Source organism: Mauremys reevesii, linkage group 9 (assembly GCF_016161935.1).
Source record: "Mauremys reevesii isolate NIE-2019 linkage group 9, ASM1616193v1, whole genome shotgun sequence".
Taxonomy (NCBI): domain Eukaryota; kingdom Metazoa; phylum Chordata; order Testudines; family Geoemydidae; genus Mauremys; species Mauremys reevesii.
The window spans coordinates 37136997-37156882 of record NC_052631.1 but is presented as its reverse complement, the minus strand read 5'-3'; the positions used below and the strand labels follow the sequence as shown (position 1 = coordinate 37156882).

General features: G+C 43.2%; 1 long non-coding RNA gene across 2 annotated transcripts in view; it reads right to left on the bottom strand.

Moving 5' to 3' along the window:
• Positions 1-19886, bottom strand: part of LOC120371504 — a 45535-nt gene that overhangs the window by 7533 nt on the left and 18116 nt on the right. For both annotated transcript variants that reach the window (XR_005584412.1, XR_005584413.1), the window contains exon 3: positions 3600-3642. This is a non-coding gene — a long non-coding RNA (uncharacterized LOC120371504). The remainder of the gene's footprint in view (positions 1-3599; positions 3643-19886) is intronic.

Here is a 19886-nt window from a genome sequence, read left to right as displayed (position 1 = left end):
GAGGGTGTATAATTTCATCATAATCTCTTTACCATGTGACTGAATTTATGTCTCATAATAGATTAACCATATTCAATACTTGATCCCACAAGTTCAAATAAATATACACATAGAATCTAATTGAACTCTGTGCCAGCAGTGGAATGCCCAGATCACAATGATTTCCTTCATTACAGAGCCAAATGAAAAGAAAATTTGATGATAATGGCCAAATTCACTTCCGATGTAAGCGGGCACAATTCCATTGCAATCACTGGAGTTGAGACTGCTTATCCCAGCTGTCAGTTTGTCTCTGAGGGCTGCTCTTTACTACAGGGAGATTGACACTGCTGCAATCGATTGCAGCAGGAATCAATTTAGCGGGTCTAGTGAAGACCCACTAAATCAACAGCAGAGAGCTCTCTGGTCGAGCCCGGTGATCCAGCTCTTCGAGAAGAGTAAGGGAAGTCGACTGGAGAGCATCTCCCATTGATGCAGTGCAGTGAAGACACCATGGGAAGTCAACGTAAGCTACATCGACTCCAACTATGTTATTCACATAGCTAGAGTAGTGTAACTTAGGCTGACTTACCCCTCTAGTGAAGACAAGCCCTAAGTCCGAAATGTCTGAAGAAGTCTTCACTTAATGGTGGGTACTAATGATCATTCCACATTCTACTTTATTTCAACTGTATCAGCCAATCTAAAGAGGTTTAGGTTTATTAAGTTCTTCAGACTGATGCAAAAATTTGTTTAGTCCTGCAAGGGCTGTGACTATAATTTATAATATAGCACTTTGAATGTTTATAACGAATAGCAACTGTGCACGTCTCAGAAGTGGCAATCCAGTGAATACATAGGTTATATCTGAAGGCTATTGAAAAGCTTGCTAAGATGTGCAAATATGCACAAATGACTTTGGCACCTCTGAATAACGAGAGTCTGTGTAGAACGTGTATAGCAGTGGTCTCCAACCTTTTTACGCACAAGATCACTTTTTGAATTTAAGTGCAACCCAGGATCTACCCTGCCCCTTCCCCAAGGGCCTGCCCTGTTCACTCCATTCCCCCCCCCCATCACTTGCTCTCCCCCTCTCTCACTCGCTTTCACCGGATTGGGGTGGGGGAGTGGGATTCAGGAGGGGGTGAGGGCTCTGGACTGGGGCCAAGGGGTTTGGAGTGTGGGAGGAGGCTCTGGGCTGAGCATCGGGAAGGGGGTTGTGGTGCAGGAGGGGTAGAGGATGCAAGCTCTGGGAGGAAGCAGGGCCGGCTCTAGGCACCAGCAAACCAAGCACCTGCTTGGGGCGGCACATTTTCAGGGGCGGCATTCCGGCCATCTTTTTTTTTTTTGTGCTTCGGGCAGCAAAAGCCTAGAGCCGGCCCTGGCAGCAGCAGCACGTCATGCGCAGGGGGCACCCTGGGGCTGCTGCGGTTCTCACCGTGGGGGAGCAGCACCCGCACCTTGTCGCTGGGCTGGGCAGGCTCTGAGCAGGGGATACTCAGGCTGGGGGCTGCCCCGCTGGGCACACAGAGCCACCTGCAGTTTCCACAGGGACAAACAGTCAAATGTGGCACTATCCCAGGATAGCATCCAGATATGAGGTCAATATTTCCAATAGCCTATCTGCAGCCCCGTTTACAGCTTTAAAAGATTTAGCCAACATATTCAAACGTAGATGTCTCAAGTTAGGGTATGAAATCCATATTTGGGCATCCACATAAAAGTGGTCTGTGTTTCAGGAAAGAAGAGCACCCTAAAAATTCTATCAGCGCCAATGGGAGCTGCAGCTGATCAGCATTTCTAAAGACCAGACCACTTTTATTCAGGTGTCCAGGTATAGATTGAAAATGCCCAAGTTCAAAAGTGGCTGCAGGGAATTCCAAAGGGATGACCACAAAGGGTGTGTGAAGGATTTCATGCTGGCAGGGCAGGACATGAAATTTATTCTGTTTTGAACTAAGAGGAGTAATTGTGTGCTGCACCTGTTGGAGGTGTAAGTGGGGCTACAGTTGCTTTAAGCCATCTTTACACCTTTCTGATACTGGCTGTTCTGGGCACCAGTGTGGCCTCAGAACAACTCTGTCCATTCATGGATGTCTATGGGCAGCAGCACTACCCAGAATCTCAGCAATGCTGTGTGCTGTGGCCTGCCCCACACAACCTCAACAAGCACTTTCTACCCCTAACCCTATCTCCTGCCCCTCTACCAAGGGTTGAGACACATCCTGTGCAAGACCTCTACAATATCCTTTCATGGTGCCTTCATTGGGGGACTTACAGTCCCAGAGAACTGTACAGGGGATGAGCTGTGGGAGACAGGATCCTTGCCAATATCTCCATGTGTTGTGTAACATTGTCCAGTGCATAACCACTAGATCAGATAAGCAATGAATAAATTCTAAGTGATATTACATACTGCCAGCTCTCATAATGGTGCAGCATGATGTTATTCAGCACAGTTAGGGCTCTGATTGATGCTCACTTTGTTTGCTTTTGTGATAACCTGGAAATATTCATGAGAGAAAATCTTCAGTGTAGTGAGTGGGGCTTCTGCTGTGCAACTTCCATTAACAGTAACCAGTCACATGGCTAAATTCCTTCATCATACATTGAAGAGGCACACCCTGGTGTTCAATGATACTCAACCCCAAACGATCATCTGGGTGATGTGTTAGTATTGGGCTAGCACCTCTTGCTGTGTACTATAGACCATATCTAGTAATAGAGACTGAGATCTGCACATATTTGCCTAGGTGTATTTCTTTGTACATTTATTATATCAGGAGTGGATATGACAAGGGCTACACTGTGTGCTCACATCATAATCAAACAAGGTTTATAAATAAGGGAAAGATTGTGGACCTGCCTTTATGACACAGAGCAGACTGCAAGACCAATGGAGTTAAATTGAAGCAGAGGGAGAAGTAATCTGCTACTGGTATACATCAACAACAAAATATTTCTCCACTTAAAGCAAGAGCAAGGAATTGAGATTATATGGGTTAAATCCTGGCTCCACTGACATCAATGGCGTAAGAACATAAGAACAACCATACTGGGTCAGACCAATGGTCCATCTAGCCCACTATCCTGTCTTCTGTCAGTGGCCAGTGTCAGATGCTTCAGTGGAAATGAATAGGACAGGCCAATTTCGAATGATCCATCCCTCATTGTCTAGTTCCAGTGTCTGGCTGTTGGAGCTTTAGGGACATCCAGAGCATGGGGTTGCATCCCTGACCATCTTCGCTAATTGTCATTGATGACCCTGTGACCCAACAATGACAAAAATACCTCTGATTTTACCCTATAAATATTAATTCTCTCCCTGGGCTACTCATGGGGCAGCTCAGCTATGGGTTGCCCCTTATTAAAAGGGGGCTGAAAAATACAATCAAGCCCTACATTTTGATCTTTATTAAAGGGTAGGAGTACTCACTTTCTCTCACTTTCTATATTTGTACAGGTATTAAATTTGTGTACACTTTAGCAGCTATTTAAGATGTCAGATCACCCACTAAACATGGAGGTTTTATTTCAGCAAGTTGTATTTTCATACATTTCTAGATGAATGTTTGCATTTTTCATAATAACTGTATAATACCCAAAATATATTTTATTACCTTTAAAGCTCTTTCATTGTCTTTACTTCCTGAATGCCGTCTCCTTAATTGAGATGCAAAAAGATTGCATGAAATCATTACTAAACCTTCTAAGGAGAATACTACATATTTCTTAAATGTGTCTCTTTGTTACAAGAGGATAATAAAAAAATCATAATAACAAGTCACAACACGGTGATCTTCACTTACTGTAATTTCTTTGTAAAAACTAAACAAAATTAAATAAGTTGGCTTCTAGTAAGACAATTGAAGCACTGAGCTTTAAACTGGGATGTACTACATCACCTAACCCCACTTGAGATCCGATATACTATTTCTTTTCATAGATGAGTTGCTAGTATCACTGAGTGATGTCGTGCACTCTACTCCCTAATGATTCAAACAGACCGTTATGTTTCATCCTAATTATGTTAATCAATTATCCTGTTTACCTGATTAGATACTCTGGGCATGATTTATACTGGCATGAAAACCAGAACTTTGGAAAGGTACAGCAATGAGCAAAAAGATGTAATCACAGGAAAACAAACTTTTCAGAACAGATTCTTTCTTCGTCTTGATATTTGTTCCCCAAAATAAAGTCTGTTTCTACTTGGAAGAGATGGGCATATGGATATGACCCTAAAGAACAAGGGTGCCTCAGTGGGATAGTCCCCAAAAATAAAGATTTATGGGCAGATCTCAGCTGGTGTAAATCAGCATAATTTCAGTGAGGTCTGACTGATTTCTCTTTGACCATGCTCATTCTATTTTTTGAGGGGAAATATTTTCATAATTATGAACTTGTATATTTTTCCCCTTTATATATCTCATGTAGGCGTTACACAAAATCCTGCATATCTTACCAATGAATGCTTCCTCTGAAGTTTCAGAGCATACAATGTGACTAAGGTGAGCATGATAGACAACTAGTCCATTTGTCCATGGTTATGATGTCATCCATATCTTTGTGCGTGCTATCTGTATTTTGGCCCTTATTTTTAAGCATCTCAATGCAGCCTCTGTTTTTGCACCTTCATTTTTGCACCCACAAGTAGTAGAACTATAAAATAAGTCCACAAAATTGCCAAGACATCATATTACCCAATCTGTGAGAAGAATTACCCCAGAGAGTGGCAGGCAGGTAGAGATCTAAGTGCTGTGAGATGTGTTGGCAATTATTTCTGGGCACAAAATCGTATGCACTAATTTGGAAACAACTTTTCCAAATCAAGCCCTTTATATTTCATATTACTAATATTGTGCTAAATTATTATTATTTTTATTATTGGATGCATATACCTGTCACCCAATAGCATAAATAATTCAATTGTGGATACCACCTGACACTGCTTTAAAAACTGATTAATCTGATTCCAATATTGATCACCCAGTGACTCTCACTAGTGAGGAGGAATGGGGGAAACTTAAGCCCTTGCTAGTAAACCCAAAACCTTTGAAGATTGTTTTAGTATGTTACTAACTTCTTAGCGTAATTTATACACGTAACTCTTAAAACTCTGATTTTCTTGATAACCAGAGCTGGTTTATTTACTTGACATTGCTTGATACTGTTGATATTGTGCATAAGGACACCTATTAGTACCATCCTCTTAATATATATGAGACATTTCACTCACTCACTCGCTCAGTAAAAGCTTTTTGTTCTTTTATAAAGTCCACTTAATGTAAATTGTAGATATCAATGACTGGGGACATCTTTATTCAGTCTGACCCACATCCTAAGCTGTTGCCAAGCAGCTCAGGACAGAGAAGATTGCAAAGGGTGGGTTAGCAAGCGGCTCTAGTTTGCACTGGTAACTATCACAGTTCAGGGCAACTATGCCTGTATTCCCTCTCCAAGGTCCAGCAAGGACTCCCACTCTCAGGTTTCTGGTTCTCCAGTCATTACCTCTCCTGGGCAGACACAACCACACATCTGTCTCTCCTGACTGGGATATTTCCAGGCTGCACAGTTCTCAGCCTACCTGTGAATTCCCCAGCAAAGTCAGACTGCCTTAGCAGGCCTGCTCCACTTTTCACCTCAGGCTATAAACAGCACAATTGCCTATCGGTATAAGTTACCACAGAGCCCTTTCTAAGCAAGCACGTTTATTTTTAAGGTAAAAACATTACAAAGAAAACATATTAAAAGCAACAAAAGAACCCTTCCCTAAGGACTGGGCATTCCCCTGGGAGGGACAGAAGGTCCTGTCCATTTGCTGGATCAGAAAGCAGGCTCTGAGTCAATTTAAACTCAGGACTTTTGGATAAATAACCTTTGTTTGCTGGTCTCTAGAGAATCCCGTTTGAATCAGTTTATGCAAATCTCACCAGGTGGTAGCACCTCTTGGGTTAGTTTGCCTAATTATCCCCCCACCCCCAAACATCCTGCTTTTAGTTCTTGGAGGGCTGTGGTCCCCCTCCCTTATGGAATTACATACAATCCCTGGTTTGTCCAGGCATTAGCAACTCTTGGAGAGAGGATGTAGGACCAGAGAGATCATTAATCTTTTCTTATGTGAAGATTTCTATGCTGAATGGAACATTGAAAAAAACCACCTGTTTGTGGAGGGCTGCTACTAGGCCTCTGTGCCACTTATGCCTTCAAAATCAGGGTTCAGCAGAAGTTAAGTGATGCTTAGGGCTCATGCTAGCAGCCCTAAACAAGGATGTATATGTTCCGTGCCTATCTCCAATGCACTATTTTGAATATGAGAACCATAAAGTGTGAAAGAGTTAAAAATATTTGGACCAGACTGTGATCCAGACCAAAGTATTGCATTGTCAGAGATAAATCTATATAATAAGTTTTGTGAATTAACTGGGGGGATGTTTTCTACTGGTCAGGTACTGAATGAACTTGATAACTTTGGCCCCAGTTCAGCAAGATACTGAAGGACATGTAGAACTAAGCACGAGGGGCTTCAGTGATTTCAATGGGATTGCTCACATGCTTAAAAGTTAAGTACATGCTTGTGTTTTATAGAATCAGGTCCTTAATGCATGAGGCTTTTTATCTGCTTTGACTTGATCTACCTCTTCAGCTCTTCTTTAATTGGGTGACTGTTCTTTGTTTTTTTAATCAATTTTTAATGTAACTTGATATGTGCCATTTAATTTATCTCATATTGCCTTATGTGAAACAAAACCTGCTCCTTCTCTTGTAGTTTCTTTTAGTAGATTTCTCTCTTATTTGCTTAAGGTAATAGATGTGGCTACGTCAGTATGTGTGTTATCTTGCATTTACTATAGGAAAGAGCTAAAATATTGCAGAGCGGGCCTGATCCAATTCTTCCACTGAAGTGGAAGACTTTGCACTGATCTGAATGGGTGCTGGATCCAGCCAACGCTGAGCTTAGCTAAATGCAAATCTTAGTTATTTAATGCAGCTAGTAAGCTTTAAAGCACCATCATTGTATATTTTGTTATACATATCACAGAAGTGGTGACAGCAGCCCTCATTGATTCATACATCAACTTGTGATATTTGGCTCAGTCCAAAAAGCTGCAGAAAAGGTATGGGAAGTCATAGAATGATGAAGTATGGCATGCTTCATGATGGTGTGCACTTTATATACTGCTATTCACTTCAGTGTTATTCTCACACTTATGTCAAGGTAAGCTTTTGGGGAGTTTTTTTGCATGCAGATGAAAGGAAAATCCTGGGTTATGTCCAGCAGGGTATTTGTCTAGTTTGGATTCAATCTGAAACCAAAACCACCTCCTTGTTGTGTCTTTTTTTCCCATAATACCTTGTCTTTTAGAGGCAGAATGACTATTTCTACCCCACCACCTCTACCCCTCCAAACACAGCATGGGAGAAATTCAGCCTGGGCAGAAGGCCAACACAAAATGATCATTTATGAGAACTATGGGCAATGGACCAGATCCTCAGCTGGTGTAAAGCAGCATAGCTCCACTGAAGTAATTGATTTACACCCAGTGAGCTTCTAGCTCCATAACTTTAGAATGAGGCTGATCTTAAATTCCCAATAATCCTACAAAACTTCTGCAAGTAAAACAAATTGGCTCATACTTCAGTATTTTATCTGTAGCCATGTTTTATTTTCTGTATGTTTTTAGACTGTTTAAATAGCTATGGAACCATATTAACATATGGAACTGCAATTTTGTTTTATTCACGTCAGTGTACTTTATCAGTTGAAGCTGACAGCTATGGCTTTTGAGCATGATGGTAATGCAATAATTAAATGTATATGAGAGCAAATGCAAAGTCTAAAAATGTATAACTATCTTCAGAGGTAATGTATATATTTCCAGAATAAAGCAATTAGTGTTTATTTATGAATGCTATGTCTTGAAGCTACAAGTTTATAATATTTCTGACTGCTTGCAATGGAAGTTATTTAGTATTAGCCAGACAAGAAAAAGCTACTTTGTCTGCCCAAGTGATTATCACATAAAACCTAATCTGAAATAGCACCTGAATATAAAGAATATAAATCTGCCAGATAGATATAAACACTGTGTCCCAAAAGGCAAAACAACTTGTGCAATTGTCAGTCTAGACAAGAAAAGCTGTTCTGAGATTTGTTTTTCAGCACCAGATTATATAGCATGTCCAAACAGAGCAAATTAAATTATGCTGCATCTAAATTAGACCTCTTCCAATGGCAAGATTACTTTACATCAACAGAAACATTGATCGGAATTAACAGCAGCAACTAAATACGACAGCAGAACCTACTGGAGAATTTAGAAAGCCATTCATATAGCTAACACCCCCCACCCCCATCCTTAAGGTAAAAACATGATGGCTTTGAGTTAGGACAATGACAAATCTCACTGCTCCTGTAATGTTAATCTGTTAAGAAATTCATAATGATATCTGGTAACTATGTTCAGATGTTATGAAAAGTAGCCTATTACAGTCTACAGCTCAGTTCATCTGTTCTTGACAAGCCATTACTGTATCTACTACATTTATTATAGCATTTACTGACCGTACACTTGGACAGAACTTTATGATCTAAAAACATCCATAAAATTTCAGTTTAGTAAATCCTAACACACAAAGGTTGATTTACTGTTTACTGATTTCTTGTCCATTAGAAGTGATCAACAAAGGGAAATATTAAAAAAGGGATGTGTTCTATTGTGCTTATTTTACGATGTACAAAGAAGCCCCAAAAGGTTTAAGTATGCCTGTTTTTTTAATCATAGAATACATTGTCTTGTCTTTGGTTTAGCTGGAGGTCTCCTGGTAGGAGCAAAGAACCACAACGAGCGCTTTTCAGCCTTTAGCTGAAGGGTGCAGAGTGGGTGATTTGAATCTTTACAAATGAGATCTTTGTTTTTCAGGCCCTTGAGTTAAAGGCATTACATTAAAACCCTCCACCTATCTCAATTGCTCAGAGTTATGTTTCTTGTTAGATGCAATTTTGTAATGTTACTAGTTCTCCAGTTATCCATTGAGACTCCAAGGGAGACATGGGTAGGCAATTCCTGAACTTCTAAGGGAAAGGAACAAGCATGGGGGGGGGAGAAGAAAAATGCTTAATAATGAGCTCCCCATGCTTCATCCTTTCAAGACTTTTTTATACATCATAAAGAGAAGCAGGGGAGGGGCAGGTTTCATCCCTCCAAGATATTGCAGGTCACTTTTAAGGATGTGCCCATGAGGGATGTTATGCATTTGCAACACTGACTGATTTTAATGGGAGTTTGAGCTGGTGAGCACCAAGATCAGGCTGTGACACTATACCCCATATTCATCCTAGTAATATTATTATATGATATGATTATGGCATAATTATGATGCATGTTGTACAGGATGGGTCATGTAAGGTGTAATTGGAAAAGTAATGATTTGCTGAATGTGATTATCCTATTTGTATGCATGTATCATTTTGTATCTGAAGTTATGAATATTGACTATTTAGCAATGCATTTGCAGCTGCAGCAGCAGGGTGTGAAGCAGCACTCTGCTGCAGCTTGCTGGCGCAGCAAAGCGCCAGTGCCAGCCCCAGCCAGCAGCGCTGACGCGCCCCCAGCGCGCCGTCGCCCCCCCCCACAGGGAGGTGGACGGCGGACAGCGAGGGGACAGCGCTGGCGCTGGGCGCTGACACTACGCCTGCTCAAGCGCTGCGGGCAGCGCTTTGAAGTTTAAGTGTAGCCATAGCCTATGTATCTGTATTTCAAATGTAGTTACACCTGGGCGACACCCACTAGGCAAGATGCTTCCAGGCTAGATAGCTGGTTGTCAAGGGCCTATTAGGAAAAGGTAATGGGCCATTAGGAAAAACAATAGGCCTTATCAGAAGCTTGTCCCCAGCCTAGTGAGCCTTCCTGAGAACTCTCCAGACAGCTTGTAAGTAATGGCCGCTATGACTCAGCAGGGCATGCAAGGGCATCTGACCAGACCACGTAACACTGATCTCCATTTTGGGTACCTGCATTTTTCCACAAACTGGGCTGGGAACTGATTTTGGAACAAAGGGCTCCCACCCCTTGTTAAAGCTATATAAAGTGGGATGTAATTGTGACATCATCAAGGGCCTCACTTTCCATACAAGAGAACTCCTGGAAACACCTGAGGAACAAAGACTGGACTGGGGGAAGTGCTGGTCCGATGCTAAAAGGATTTCTAGCCTGTGTATAGAATTCTTGTGAACTGCTTGTATCATCAGCCAGGGTAAGAGAAAGATTAGATATGAATTAGCAACTTTCCATCTTAGTTTATGGTTTTGTTTATTTGCTAGGTAATCTGCTTTGATTTTTTTGCTATCATTTATAATAATCTTTTTGTAGTTAATAAACTTGTTTTATGTTTTAATTTAAACCAGTGTGCCTTTGACTGAAATGTCTGGGGAAAATCTCAGCTTGGGTTAACACAGGCGTATTGTGCATATTCCTCTCCACATTTATGGGAGGTGAACTGGGTAATACATTCATACTGGTTGGGATTTTGATCAGGGCAGGATGGTACAGCTCTGGGGTCCTCGGCTGGGGGTCTGGGGGTTATTTTCTCTGTAGCCTGTCTATTGTTGGTTCATGTAGTGGCCAGTCAGCCTGCATGTAACCCCAGCTGGGTGTGTCCCTGTCTGTGTGAATGCCAACGGAAGTGTAGGACCAGGATCACAGCAGCACAGTGCTGAGAGGGAGCCCAGGCTGGTGAGTCAGAGGGCTCACTGATACCCCAGTTCCAGGTGGCACCCCAGGGAGACCCCACCACACAGACCTTAGATGCATCCTGTAGGAAAAGTGTAGGACATTTTTGAGGCCTACTGTGAAACTATCTTTTAAGCTTGCGAATATCAGCATTTCTTAGTTTTCTTAAATGCACAACATTGAAATCTAGCCTCTTGGTACTTTCCCCCAGCTTAATTATGTTTCAGTTGTGATCAATCACTTTGCAATCAATACCATTAAAAATGAAATAAGATTTTTTTGGGGGGGTGGGGAGGAGATGTTAAACAATTATGGTCAGTCCCTCAGCCGGTGTAAATCAACATTCTTCAGTTGAAGACAATGTTGCTATGCCAATTTACACCAGGTGGCCTGAGGTAGCTAATGAACAAATTCAAATCCATGGTAAATTTGCATCCGCCTTTGATTTTAAGTGATATTTGCCCTTCATTTCTCCCCACTTTTGCAGATATATCAATTAATTAAAAATGGACAAAAAACTACTCAATGTAAAAAGGGCCTATGTGCTATGTTCTAGGTAAATAACAGTTGATCACTTTACTAGCTGTCCAGTCAGAAATAACATTGTCAAATCTGAGTGAATCTTTAATCAGAAAGGCACATTTTAAATTTGCAGAAAAGCTTGACACAGGTCATGAGACTGCACAATGATATGGGACTGGAAATACGTTTGAAATCCTCTATATTCTGGAGTAAAATCAGGATAGTCTTCCCAGTAGCCAGAGAATCTCAGAACCACTTTCAGAGGCTCAAGCCTCTTGTGTTCTCAATCTGATGAAAAGAGGATGGTGGTGGGAGGAAAGTAGTTATTAGACCCAAGACAGTAAATCACTGCTTTTAATGAAAAAAGTAGATAGGTCCTATTTGGATGACTGACACGGAGCCCATAGAGATACCAGTTCTCGATGCTGATTTTATTTGGGTATTGTAACCTTGTTGAAAAAACTCTCCTGTACTTGATTGTGTTCCTGAATGACTAATCACCCTGAAATCACTACACTGAGCCTCAGAGACATTAGCTGCTGCAGTTGGAAAGATTAATCTTGAACTGTCTTCCCTCTGCATTGAGCCGTTCTTCAAGAAAGCACAAAATCCACACAGAGCATACAATCCAAGGCTATTATATGCCTTAAATTAGTAAGCAAGCCAGCAATCATTGAAAATACATTTTTCTTTGGGTAATGGACACACCACACATAGGAAGTTTTGTTCGCTTTTTTGGTGCAGTGCCAGGGGTGCATTGTATTAAATGGAATTATGTCCCACCAGGCATGATATGAGAGTAAGTGACATAATATAACCCAATACAATAAGAGGAAATGTGCAGATGTTTTCTTTTAAATAAATGTATTTTTTGTTACATAGTTCCATTCTACCTACTACCAATCTTATATATGGGTCATAGATAAGAGGATGTGAAGTGCACAAAGAGAACTGCTAATTATTATTAAATATTTATATTTCAGTAATGCCTAGAAGACTTTGATCAGGTCAGGGCCCCATTGCATTAGGTGTTGTACAGATATGTAGTAAGAGAGCATCCCTGCCCCATTTTTAAAGTTAAAATGCAAAAATGGGAGAAAAACAAATGGACAGGGGGAAAGGAGGACAGGGTAACATTAGAAAGTGTTTTTTGGATAGAATAGCTATGTGCACATTTACAGTTCACACAGTGCTATAAAATACATCCTAGAGAGAAAATGCTAAAGCAGGTTAAAAAATGAAAACAAAAATAACTCAAAAATGTGTGAAAAATTTCAACAGTGCTATGATTTCTCAGGGTTTGAAATTGAACCATTTGGGTTTTTTTGTGAGTTTTTTTTATTGAAAGAATTAAAGTTTTCATTGTTTACTGAAAACTCATTTTCAATCACTTTACAAAAAAAGCTGGGTTTTGGTAAATGAAAAATGTACACCTTTTCAGGAACAGGTTTGATATTGTTCTCAATAAAAACTTAGATAAACCTCACAACAAATCTTAGGAAAAACAAAAACAAACAAACAAACACACATTTTGTAAAGGCCAAGAGGATTTTTTTAAATTTTCTGTTTGGGAAGGCACAGCTTTCCCTACCCAGCCTCCATACAGTTTTGGAACCCTGATATGGCCATACGGCAAAAAAGTTTGCCCACCCCTGATCTAGAACCACTGTCACTAGAAAAATATGTAAAATTCCTGCTGACACCTGCAACCAAGAAAAGAAAGATAATTCTTCACTAAGATCCTTTGTTGTCCATTTCAAGGTATGTTGTAAAGTTTTGGGCCCAATGAATCAAAGCCTGAAATGGTTGGTACAAAAAAAGAAAATCAGGTGAAAAGTTAGGCCTGGTAAAAACACTGAAGAATTAAGATGGTTCATTTTGGGGCTGTATTTCTGGAAATGTTCTTGGAGAAAGCAAGAGCAAATTGAAGTATACTGGATCAGAAGATGGAACTGTGTGTTATGGAGGGTGGGGGCTGCTTCTGGAAAACAGGTGCTGTATCATAGGTTGATTTAGCAAGAGGAGAATGACACCAAACATTCTTCTGCTCTGTCTACAAGGATATTTAACAAAACAGAGGAATCTGAGGAACTCATTAGGATAAAGTCCGATCCCTTCAGACCCCTGACCTCTACCACACTCAGAAAAGAAGGGGTAAAGACAAGTCTTAAACAACCACTAAAGGTAGTCTGTGGTATGAAGCATTGGATACCATCTGTCAGTCACGGAAACCCACTCTAAGGAGTCTCTCAATACATGTATGGCCTTTCTGATGTCATTCCCAATGAGGCAGAGGCAGATCAGCTGGAAGGAAGGCAGTATCCAGCTGCTATGTAGCTTACCTTCTGAATTCCAGCTGTGCTCCTTGGTCATGAAACCAGATCAGTCCACAGAGCTTCAGGTGGCTTTCTGCACTGTGGGGATAGGATGTGCCCCATAACTGCCACATAGTGAATCATTTGAATGGGTAGGTTTGGTAAGTACCATGTTGTTAATTAATCAATGTATCCATTTTAGGGGTTTCTATAGGGCTCACCACCCTAATATCCAATGATGCTTAAAGATAAAACCAACTATGTACCAGTAACCAGAAAAAAATATAAAATATTTTGTAAAGTGCAAATATACTCTAATTTCTTAAACTCTACAGACAGACAGCTGCTCTAAACTAATGGATGTTATTTATAATGTAAGATTGGTTGAAAATATAACAGATCATATACCAGTAAATGAAATAATACATTTTCATCAACTTTTGAAATGAGTCATTTATCTTCTGGGCTATATACTGAATCATGACACCAAACGATAGGTTCTCTCTCTTTTACAGTGAAACTAAATCTCAGTCAGGCCCCAAATTACTGGGAATCCAAGTGAGGAGTGTGTTTTACTCCTGAATGAAAATGTAAGGGAGGCTGGCTTGCTGGCTTTGCCCTAAATGGTTTTAATCTTTTAGAGGCATGGCTTAAATGAAAACGTATGGCAGTGTCATCTTAAAACAGTAAAGCACAGACCCATAAACAATACCATTTACTCACGGTGTTACCAGTAAACTGAGAGTGTTCTGTTTGTTATGACTTTATTTACCCACTTTACCTCTCCACATAAAACATTAACATTCTCTAGGCATCTTTAGCCCTCTGGCTATGCATTAAGTGTATGCATTTCTTTTTATTACCCTCTTCTAAGTACAATCAACCTTCCCTCACACCACACAATTAAAACCCAGGCCTGTGTTAACCCTTAGTAAACTATATCTAACCTACGGGTGCACGCTGGCCTGACTAATAGATGGAACCTATTGGGGGATGGGAGGCAGTGCCTTGGAAAAGCAGGGCTTTCTCGATTCTACCGGGGAGATTCTTGCCTGGAAAGAGTTCCTCCCACCCATCCTTTCCGTAGGCGTGCACTCTTCATGTTATACTCACACTGTGCCCTATGTTCCCACCATCTGTTTTTGACCCCTTCCCCCAGAGACCTGAGTACCATGCCCACCTTATTCTCTCTGACCTCTCAGGACAAACAAACCAAGTACCAATCCATCTTTTCAGTCCCAGCCAGCCTAGCAGCTGTTGTGGAATGTGGGCCAGACTGGGCTTGCTGATAGTCTAACGTATCTGTGTTAAAATCTAAGGATGTATTTATATGCGAGGCTTCTGATAGATTTTTCAAAAACAAAGACATCCATGTTTATATCGATAGTGAAAGAATATCAGCTACCAAACACATGCTGAGCAACCTTACAACAACAAACTGGTTTGTGCTTATTTTGAGGCAGCAAAATGAACTTAATAAAACAGATTTAAATTCCCATTTCAAGCATCCAAGGGCTTATTAGGTAAGGTAAGTTAGGTAAGACTCAATGACTTTTAAAGAGACCTTGACCTTGACCAATGTTTAACAGCAAGGTGATACTTATCAAATTAATATTTCTATAAGTAAAATTGTTCCAACCATTTGCGTAGCTGGTACATGACCAGATCTGGCAGATATTTGTACATACATACCAGGGATGTACTAAAGTGCTCCTTATGGTCTGTAAAATAATCTAGGTTTTTAATGCTGGGACAGATTTTCAAAAGAGATCAGAGCCAGACTGTGGGGGATTCAGTCCTTATGAAAATCTGGCTTTAGATGAGCAGACTCACCCCTGCAGCGCCACTTGCTAGTGTCTTCCAGGAATTAGCTTGGTTCAGCTCTGGATCACCCTCTGCAAGCCGGTGATCCGCCTGTCCTCTGGCCCCTGTGTCCCTCCCTGGACCTGGTGCCCTTTTACATGGGGTGCTGCCCCCTGGCAGTAACCCCTTTCTCTCAGGGTCTCCCTTCCCCAGGGAACCCCCACCCTCTATCCCCACCTTGCCTCAGTATATGGCTACTGCCAGTCATCGTCTAGCCCCACACCCTGGGGCAGACTGCAGTATCAGCCTACTCATCACTGGCAAGGTTGGGTTTGGACCTGCTGCCTTGGCCTACCCCTGGGCTGCCCTCTGCAACCCCCAGTACCTGTTAGCCCAATGCTAGGCCGTAGCCTGGGGCTTTCCAGACTGGAGCTCCCCGGCTCCTCTGCCTTTCCCCAGCTCTGCTTCACTCAGGTACCCTGTGTCCAGCTCCCTACAGCCAGGCCCATCTCCCTCTATAGTTAGAGAGGCTCCTGGCTCCCAGCCTCTTTATAGGGCCAGCTGAGTCTGTTTGGGGCATGGCCCCAGCTGCAGCCACTTCCCCCAATCAGCCCAGCCTAAAGCTGCTTTCTCCAGCCACAGCCCCCTCCAGGGCTGTTTTTAACCCATCAGGGCAGGAGCAGGGGACCACCTTGCTACACTGGCCTGCCATAATATTCATTACTGTGTTGTGTAAGCACCACCATATATTACCACTGGTCAAGCTGCTCACCCATCCTCACCCAGCCACTCACACAAGTGACTTAGAAGTACATTATTTGGCCTTTGTTGATTCTTAAATGGCTAACTTATGTTAGGCTTGGTGTCACTTCTTTCCCCTACTGTATCACATTTCACATTCTATTTTTAAATATTTTCTTGCTTTGTTTTTTCTTACCATAAGAGTATTTACAATTAATCATTTCAAGAAAGATTTTCTTACGATGATGTAATGTCCTTGTATGTACTTATCACTATAAATTTTACTCCTTCTTTTAGGGTAATTTCTGCCAACCTTACTCACACTAAGGCCTGGTCTACACTAGGACTTTAATTCGAATTTATCAGCGTTAATTCGAACTAACCGCTCAACCGTCCACACCAGGAAGCCATTTAATTCGAACTAGAGGGCTCTTTAGTTCGAATTTGGTACTCCACCCCGGCAGGTGGAGTAACGCTAAATTCGCACTTGCTAGCTCGAATTAGGCTTGGTGTGGATGCTAATCGAACTTAGCAGCTCCGGGAGCTATCCCACAGTTCACCACTCTGTTGACGCTCTGGACAGCATTCCGAGCTTGGATTCTCTGGCCAGCCACACAGGAAATGACCTAAAATTTGAATTCATTTTCCTGTCTGGGCGGTTTGAATCTGACGTTCTGGTTGCACATCGGGGCGAGCTCCGCAGCACCTGCAACGATGCAGAGCTCTCCAGCAGAGGAGTCCGGGCAATCCCAGAATAGAAAGAGGTCCCCAGCATGGAGTGACCGGGAAGTCCAGGATCTGATCGCTGTGTGGGGCGAGGAGTCTGTGCTCTCGGAGCTGCGCTCCAACAAGCGGAATGCGAAGACCTTCGAGAAGTTCTCTAAAGCCATGAAAGACAAAGGATACAGCCGGGATGCGATGCAGTGCCGCGTGAAAGTGAAGGACCTAAGACAAGGGTATCAAAAAGTCAGAGCGGCAAACGGACGCTCCGGAGCCCAGCCCCAGACATGCCGCTTCTACGAGGCACTGCATGCCATTCTAGGTGGGTCTGCCACCAGTGCCCCACCAGTGACGGTGGACTCCGAGGACGGAATAGTGTACGGGACAGTTCCTCCCTGTTCGCCGATGGGGAAGATGAGGAAGGGTCTTTAGAGGACGGCGCAGGCGACATCGAACCCACTCCCGCTTTCCCTGACAGCCAGGATCTCTTCATCACCCTCACAGAGATCCCTACCAACCGTCCCCGCCCGTTAACCAGGACTCGGAATCAGGGAAGGATCAGGCGGTAAGTGCTACAAACAGGGAAACATTTATTTTTTAAGAAACAGGGATTTATATAAAAATAGAAATACTATATAAACATTTTTAAATATGAAACTAAACAAACAGCAGGTCTACACAAACAGCAATGGAGCAATAGTCCTCTGGGGATATTTCAAAAGCTCTCAGAGAGCAGCTGGAAAAGCCTCAGCAAGAGGTTTCTTGGGAGAGGTGCTTTATTGGGTGCTCCGTTGAAGCACACTCTTCCGCGCCATGCCATCCTCAGGTAGAGGGGGACCATCGCCTCACGAGCATGGCAGCGTAGGGTCCTGGTCTGTGCAGGGCTTCTATTAACATCCGCTCTCTCTGTGTGCGCCTGACACGCCTCAGGGTGATGTCGTTGTGGAAGTGCTGCATCTAATTAGTGGAATTAGTGTACTGTTACTATTGTGCATGGTAGACTTTTACTTTGCATAAGAATGACCCTCGCTTAACAGAGTTTTACTTTGCATAAGAATGACCTCGCTTAACAGAGTTTTACTTTGCATAAGAATGACCCTCGCTTAACAGCCACGTGTTGCAGGCCTCAGAGGAAAAGCATACAGGGTCTTTCGCGGTCACTGGCGGGAGATGCCGCATAACGCTCATCTTTTCTGCTTTGCACATTGCCTCCAGCAGGAGAGCACAGCTAAGCACTATCTGATAAGCAGTCTGTACTGTAAGGCTTACCAGGACTTTGTGCAAGAGGGATGCAGCTGTCTCTCCTCGCTTGTGCGCTATCCAGTGCAATCGCGCCGCCAATGAGAGCGTATTCAAATCTCGGACTAGTTCCGAGATCTCCTGAGACTTGGTTCCCTGTTTGGTCTTCTTAACTGAAAATGACTAGACTGTGTTTACTGTTGGCAAACATGTATTTGTTCAAGGAAATCACCTACTTTTTCGCATCACACAGCTTGGCTCCTTCACGGACTGCCCCGCCATCCCCTGCAGAGGCTGGCTCAGATTAGACGCCAAAGAAAAGACAAGGGACGACATGTTCCAGGAACTGATGGCCAGCTCCAGAGCGGAGGCGGCAGAGCAGAGACAGTCGAGGAGAGCCTGTGTCAGCAGCATCGCACACACCTGGAACGGGAGGATAGGTGGCGGCAGGAAGACCAGCAGGCGACTCAAACGCTGCTTGGTCTAATGAGGAGCAAACGGACACGCTCCGGCGCCTTGTAGATGTTCTGCAAGACCACAGGCAGGAGGAGAGCCCCCTGCAGTGCATCTGCAACCGCCCTCCAACGCCAAGAAGTCCTGTCCCCCTCACCCAAAGTGACAAGAAGGAGGCGGTAGGGGCCGTGAGAACTGTCACTGCACCGCAGCAGAGCGCTAATGTACAAGACACCTCTCGCGCTGTAAATTTGTAGAAGTTCTTCCCTTACAGGATCACCCAGTCCCAAATCCAAGTTTCAACCCCCCACTGTGTATAACATTATTAAAAGCGGTTTGCTGTTACTCTCTGTTTCCGTCACGTTTCTCGTGTCAGAAGACTTTGTGGGGGGGGGGATTTTTAATTACAGTGCATAGCCCACATTACCAGGGTACAGACTTGGGGGCAGGGTCAACTGCAGGGCACACACAGACTGCAGTCACTAGGCACCAGGGACAGTCTGTGTGGTGTATGCTGCCCCGGGTCTTTCCTTGATGTGTAGGGTCCTGGTGCCTGACATCCCGAATGTAAAGGCAGGCTTCCTTCACATGCATTTGGACCGTAGTCACGATCCTCCCGGTGCCCGAGCCCCAAAAAGAGACCTCATCCAGGGGCAGATACTCACCCTTCCCCACACCCCTCACCTTCCAACGCCCAAACCCACAGCCGTCATTGTAACCCCTATGCAAGGACGTCACCACTCTCCCCGTCCTGCAAACCCACCCATCAGTGCACACCTTAACCAGCACAGAATGCTTCCATGTTTCAACGAAGAAACAGAAATGCAAAGTCAACGAAAGATTTATTATTAATTACTAAAACATGTCCTTAGTTTTAAAACGTCCTTGGGAAGTGGGGAAAACTTGGTTTATGATCAGGCTCTCTTAAAATCAAGTGGACAGTCACAGGTTACCCTGCTCTGCGAGGAAACTCGCTTTCAAAGACTCCTGATGCATATCGCTTCCCGCTGGGATATTCTCTCAGCACGGGTGTCTGGCTGATCATAAACAGCAGCCAGGCGATTTGCCTCAACCTCCCAAGCGGCCAAAAAGGTCTCGCCCTTGCTCTCACAGAGATTGTGGAGCACACAGCAAGCAGCAATAACTACGGGGATATTCTTTTCGCTGATGTCCGGCGAGTCAGTAAGGTCCGCCATCTCCTTGAGACGTCAGCACACTCCACCACCATTCTGCACTTGCTCAGCCGGTAGTTGAAGAGTTCCTTTTCAGTGTCCAAGGCGCCTGTATAGGGCTTCATGAGCCAGGGCATTAGCGGGTAGGCCGGGTCCCCGAGGATCACTGTAGGCATCTGCACATCCCCAACCGTTATTTTGTGGTCCGG